This window comes from Octodon degus, unplaced genomic scaffold (assembly GCF_000260255.1).
Source record: "Octodon degus isolate 3935 unplaced genomic scaffold, OctDeg1.0 scaffold00005, whole genome shotgun sequence".
NCBI classification, from domain to species: Eukaryota; Metazoa; Chordata; class Mammalia; order Rodentia; family Octodontidae; genus Octodon; species Octodon degus.
In genome coordinates, this window is record NW_004524581.1 from 32,269,802 (window position 1) to 32,276,454 (window position 6,653).

Sequence of the window (6,653 nt, forward strand, 5' to 3'; positions counted from 1 at the left end):
AGAGCACACTGATCACTGCTCTTTCTCTCTTCCATTTTCTTCTGTCATATAGGCACTAAACAAATAATAAAATTCATCAAGGGATGAGCTGCCACGTATCATTTGTCATAGATGCCCTCAATCTTTTTTTTTTTTTTTTTCCCATAACCGGGGATTGAACTCAGGCCCTTGCGCTGGCCAGGGAAGCGCTTATTCCACTGAGCCATCTCCCCGGCCCAGCCCCGCCCCAACCTTTATAAGCAACTCTCAAAGTCCTTTTCATCTGCCTTCTCCACACTATTCCTTAGTCTACTACTCAGCACTCTGAAGACTGCCTTCAAGCCTCCTTACACAACTCCAAGGAGCTGCACAATGCTGCAGCCCTTCCTGACGTCTCGTCTCACCTCGATTATAACCACTATTTCTCAGCTTCAGGAATCTACTTGAGAATTTTGGGATAAGCACATGCTATATATGAAAGAAGCTTTGAGTCTGAAGATTTAGGGAAAGGCTGTAGAGAATAAACTTGATATCAATCAGAAAATATACAAATTAGATAACCAAAAGGATATATGAACATGGAGAGCTAGAGATTAAACTCAAGAATATCAGTCTTGGGCCAGACAGATAGCTAGGTGAACTAAAGTGCCTGCTTAGGCAGAATGCAGCAACCAGGGTTGATTCCCAGTGTGCTGTGCTGGCCTCGCCCCCAGGGCGTGCTGAGACAGCAACTGAGACTGGGCATGGTGGTGTGCTCCTATAATTCCAGTGCATGGGAAGATGAGAACAGAAGAATCACTACAGGTCTGATCTACATAGTGAGACCCTGAAAACCCTGTAAATCCTGTACCAAAAAAAAAAAGAATACATGGCTGGCATGGTAGCACCTGGCTATAACCTCAGCTACTTCAGAGGCTAAATCAAAATCACAAGTTTGAGGCCAGCCTAAGTAAGTTAAGGAGACCCTGTCTCATTTTTTTTTTTTTTTTTTTTTTTTTTTTGGTGGAACCGGGGATTTAACTCAGGCCCTTGAAGTGCTTATTCCACTGAACCATTTCCCCAGCCCCTCAAAATTTAAAAAAATGAAAAAAATTGACATTATAGCTTCATAAGAGAGGACATACCTTGCAAATATAAAGCACTGAATTCAATCCCCAGTACCACATTTGAAAAAGAAAAAGAAAACAAGAGAAAAAAGGGGAACCAGAAGGGGAAAAAGAAAAATGTTTTAGACATTTCAAAAATGAAAACATGCAAGAGAAGTACATATAGGAGTATACAAAGAGAAACCAGAACCAGGAAAGACAGTCACTCAGAACTCAAAGGAAAAATTTTTTGAGATATAAAGAATTAACAACTGTAACAAAAACTGCTAAGAAATAAAATTCTGGACAAAAAATTAACAATGATTTTGCAAAACCGAGATCATTAATAACACTGATAAGAAATTGTTAAAGAAATACTGAAAACTACCAGGTGTGTTGTGGCACAATCCTCTAATCCCAGCACTTGAGAGGCTCAGGCAGGAGAACTGCCATGAGTTCAAGGCCAGCCTGGTCCACATAATGAGTTCAAGGCCAGTCTGGACTGAAAAAAAAAAAAGAAAAGAAACACTGAAAACTCTAGCTGCAAACTCTTACCCATGAAGGCTTCAAGTTTCTCTTTCTTTAAATGTTGGGGCCCTAATTTTTTTAGTTCTTTATATATTCTGGATAAAAGACATTTGTCTGAGTGATTATTAGTTAAGTTTTTTTCCCAATTTGTGGGTTGTCTATTCACTCTGTTGGTGATTTCTTTTGACATGCAGAAACTTCTCAATAAGAACAGATCCCAGTTGTTGATTCTTTGAAGTATTTCTCATGCAGTTTGACTTTTGTTCATGAACTGCCTGCTTACCCCACGTCTTCAAGATTTCCACCTAATTTCTCTTTTAGGAGATGTAGTATTTGTTTTAATGTTTAGATCTTTAATCCATTTTGACTTTAGTTTAGTGCATGGTGATAGACCTGGGTCTAGTTTTAGTTTTTGACATGTGGACAGTCAAGTTTTGACATGAGAACAGAAGACATAGTGCTTTATATTTGTACCATTTGTCAAAGAGGCTGTCTTTCTTCTAGTGAATATGTTTGGCCCCTTTGTCAAAGATGCCTGAGTGTGTCTGTAGTTGTATCTACATCTTCTAATTTGTTCCATTGGTTCTCAAGTCTGTTTTTTTGCCAGTATTATGCTGATTTTATCACCGTAACTTTATAGCATAATTTCAACTCAGGGGTGGTAATACATCCTGCCTTGCCTTTGTTTCCCAATATTGTGTTTACTATTCTAGGTCTTTTCTGGTTCCAAATAAATTTTAGGAATGTTTTCTCTAGATCTGTGAGGTATGTTGCTGGTATTTTGATAGAAAGGAGAAAAGATAAGAAAAAAGGTAGGGGAAAAACATGCAAGTATATATACAGGATAGCTGAGGTGATTATACTAAAAATCTCCATCAGTTTTTTGAAAATAGCCATTAATGTGTAGAATTTTCACCTTGACTCACTCTGTATGCTGATGTTGGCGAATTAAGTGACTACATCAAGGACAGCAATGTGTAATACAAAACCATGCTTGAATACCTGTCATCTTGGACTTCTAAATGTGTACTATTTCTAATGTCATATCAATTATTACAATATACTTTTTTTAAAACAAATTTTTAAAAGGTTAAAAAGATAACAAAAATTTAAGGTTTCTTAAAAACAAGCAGTAATATGCAACCATATGTCCAATCATACATAACTATATCTGTTAATCTGAGCAACAGATTTGCCAATACAAATAGATAATATATCAACTGTTGTTAATCAGTTATTCTTGGTTCCAAAATCTGTAATATATGTATTATTGTATGTTACCTATTTCTTTGTTTCTGATTTTTGTTCTTGCTTTTGTTTTTACTTTCCAAAATTAGATTTTTAAAAAAATTAAAAATAAAAAAGGTAACCTTAAAACATTAGTAAGGCTGCAAAGGCTACAACACAATTTTTAAAAGCTTGATTTTAAATATACCCAAAACCTTCCACCCCAGGAGCATGGATAGAAAATGTATTGATTTGATAACCAATTCCATGACCTGGTGAAGTTTCAATTCCAAAATATATTTTTAACAAAATATAAGCAAATTTTCTGAGTACAAAGCAGAAAAATTACAAATCAATATAATATAGTTAGAAAGTTAAAAGTATACTTCAAAATAACCCATAAGATATTATGAGAAAAATTATAAACTATATCCAAATAAATGAAAATAAATCATCTTTATCAAAAGCACTCAGGATACAGCTAAAACATCTAGAAATTACCACAATAATTACTTATTAAAATTATTACTTAGAAATTATTATACTAAATTGTTTTAACATGAAGTGAAAGCATTCATATAGACATATTTCGCTTGGAAACAAATACAAATTTCTCAAACAGACATTTCAAATCTAACCCAACACTGTACTTATATTTTAAATATCTCATAACCTGTTGAGCTGTAGGGGACTCAGGTCAACAATTTCTGACATTTTCAATCAAGCAGAAGACCCAATACTATTATGGACTACTGGACTCTTTTAGAATATTTTGCTGAGTTAACACACCTATAATATTCAAATGATGGAATTAAACAAAAAAGGAGACACAGATGAATGTCCATTTTGTATCTGTGTATTCGAAGTGGTTAGGATAGATATATAGTTACATTCTCTTAACGAATAGAGGGATTTGTTCTACTAGTGTCTGTAAATAGGATATCATGTCCACATCTTGTACAGCAAATAACTACTAGAAAGAGTGTATGCAATGTGCTAATTATTGAAACTGTCAAACCAATTTGATTTGAAACTGTCTCATTGCTATTTGTTTCTGAATAAAATTATGGGAAAAAAGTATTCCAGCAACAAAAAAAATTTTTTAATTAATTAATTAATATCTCAGAACCACAAGAGAAATGACAGAAAAAAATCTATCAATAAATTCACAAATAAGAGTAGAAAACCTGTATGATTATCTCTAAAGAAAAATTGAAAAGGCAACATAGATTCATAACCAACACTCTTATTAGCAATAAATGTAACTTTATTAAGCAATAGACAAGGACCTCCTTAAACGAATAAAAGATATATTTCTTTTTAAATTTTATTTTGAAGAGCAAAGACAAAAAAAAGAAGAAACAGTGTAACATACAACCATACATGTGTTATAGATTTTCAACACAGGAAAAGCTAATTAACAATGGTTGTTATATTCTCTATTTTTATCATCAAATCTGTTGCTCAGACTAACACATATAATTATACAAGATTCAGGAAATAATTGAATGTTGACACTTGCTTTTAAGAAATCTTAATTGTTCTTGTCTTTTTTCTTTTAATTTATTTTAAAGAGAGTATATTAATTGACAAGACATTAGAAACAGTACACATTTAGAAGGCCAAGATGAGTAGTTCGATCCCTGGTACCGCAAGACGAGCCAACCCTGGAGCCCCGGGCACGCCATGCCAGCCACCTAAACCAGGCGTGGTGGTACATGCCTGTAATTCTAATGCTGGGGAGGCTCAGACAGAAGAATCACTATGAGTCCAAGCTGCATAGTGAGACTTTGTACCAAGTAAATAAATAAATGATTTTAAAAATAAAAATAAAAAATATCAAGGCAAGTTAAATCCTAAACATAAATTTTATCACTACTAGAAGAAAAATTTAAGACAATACAGATGCAGCTCTAACATAAAAAGAAGGGCTCTCTTTTAAAATGTGAGGCATAAAATGATGGCTAACTAAAACTGAAAACTTGATGTATTGATTAAACATATTAATACCAAGATTAACAGAAAAGAAGCAAACAGAGAAAAAATATTTCCTAGGCATAACCTGTCAGTAATAAAAAATATCAATAAAATGCCAGTTAAAAAAAGAAAAGAAATAAGTGAGTTAAGTACAAAGATAAGTAGTTCACAATTGACAATGACATGTCACAAGTTCAAGCCCAGCCTGGGAAATTTAGTGACTAAGTGAGACCTTGTTTCAAATTTTAAAATTTAAAGAAAGGACTGAAAGTAAAGCTCAGTGTGAAGGCCTTGGGTCTAATCCCCAATTCTGGAAAAAAAAGTAAAAATAAGAATACGGAATTCAATAAAATATGAGAAGGGTTACCAGATGGTATTAATAATGACTGAAGAACACAACATGAAAATTAAATACTTTCCTCAAAATAACTGGCAATACATCTTACTTGATGAGATCAAGTATCTATCACATTATGTGGTGAAATGAGAACTCACTTTCTCAGCAATTGTTAATATTACACTAAATATGCACATACTGAGTGAATTCCACTTCTGGGCATAAGCCCAAGGAAAAAGTCTTACTTACATACCTAAGAAAATATTTGTAAGGGTCTTATGACACTCCTCCAATAACAAAAAATCAGCAACAAGCATTTTAAAATGAACAACATGTGTCTGTGTGCACATAACTGAGAAAAATGATCTGAATCCATAGTGTGGATAGTGTGGGCTGAAGCAAGACAGATGCAAAAACATACCTGCAGTCACAAAATATTAAAAAATTACACATAAAAGGAAAAATATTCAAACCCAATACATGGATTAAGACCTCATATAGGGGCTGGGGAAATAGTTTGGTGAACTAAGCACTTGCCTGGGGAGCATAAGAATCAGGGTGCAATCCCTGGTACTGCACTCCATGTCAGCCCCATGCTGGCCACCAAGACTGGGCATGGTGGTACATACCTGAAGTCCAAGCGCTGGGGAGGCTGAAACAGGAGGATCACTATGAGTCCAGGATGCACAGCGACTCTGTACCAAATAAATAAATAAATAATTTTTTAAAAGAGTTCACATAAATGTTAATGTAAATTTTAAAAAAATTACTGGCTACATAGCAAATGCATAATAGTAGTTATCTCCAAAAAGCAAGTGGAAGGGAGCCAGGGAGATGGCTCAGTGGAATAAGCGCTTCCCTGGCAAGCACAAGGGCCTCAGTTCAATCCCTGGTTACACCACAAAAAAGAAAGAAAGAAAGAAAGAAAGAAAGAAAGAAAGAAAGAAAGAAAGAAAGAAAGAAAGAAAGAAAGAAGACAAAAAGCAAGTGAAAGAGAATGGACCTGGAATCCTGATTCCAAAAGATTCAAGCTACCTCTTAAAAGAAATATTGGGACCAAACAAGACAAATGTTATAAAAAATAAACCTACGCCTAGCATTATTATGCTTTAAGTATTTTTAATTTCTCAAAATCAAAATAAAACAAAGCATTGGGGATGTAGCTCAGCCACAGAGTGCTTGCACTGGATGCACAAAGTTTGATCCCCAGCTCTGTAAAAGTAACTCCATATGCACTCTATGAAATGCCAAAGAGATGGGTCACATTGGCAAATTTGGTCAACTTGCAAAAGACCAGCCCGGGCTAAGGAGATAACTCAGTGGCATAAGCGCCTGCCTGGCAAGAGCAAGGTCAGGAGTTCAATCCTCAGTACCGCAGAAGACCAGCCCCTCTTGCATCGTGTTCTGTCCTCAGTATTCCTGAGAATTTCTTTTTTTTTTTTAAAGTTTTATTGATAAACAGATAGCAATGAGACAGTTTCAAATCTAATCAGAAGTACAGTTTCAACAAATAATACACT

At 34.6% G+C, this 6,653-nt stretch overlaps 1 protein-coding gene across 1 annotated transcript in view; it reads left to right on the plus strand.

The window, feature by feature from the left end:
• The window catches only part of LOC105742824 (uncharacterized protein C6orf10), a 48,555-nt gene that overhangs the window by 2,619 nt on the left and 39,283 nt on the right, over positions 1-6,653 (plus strand). The gene's annotated exons all lie outside the window — the stretch shown is intronic.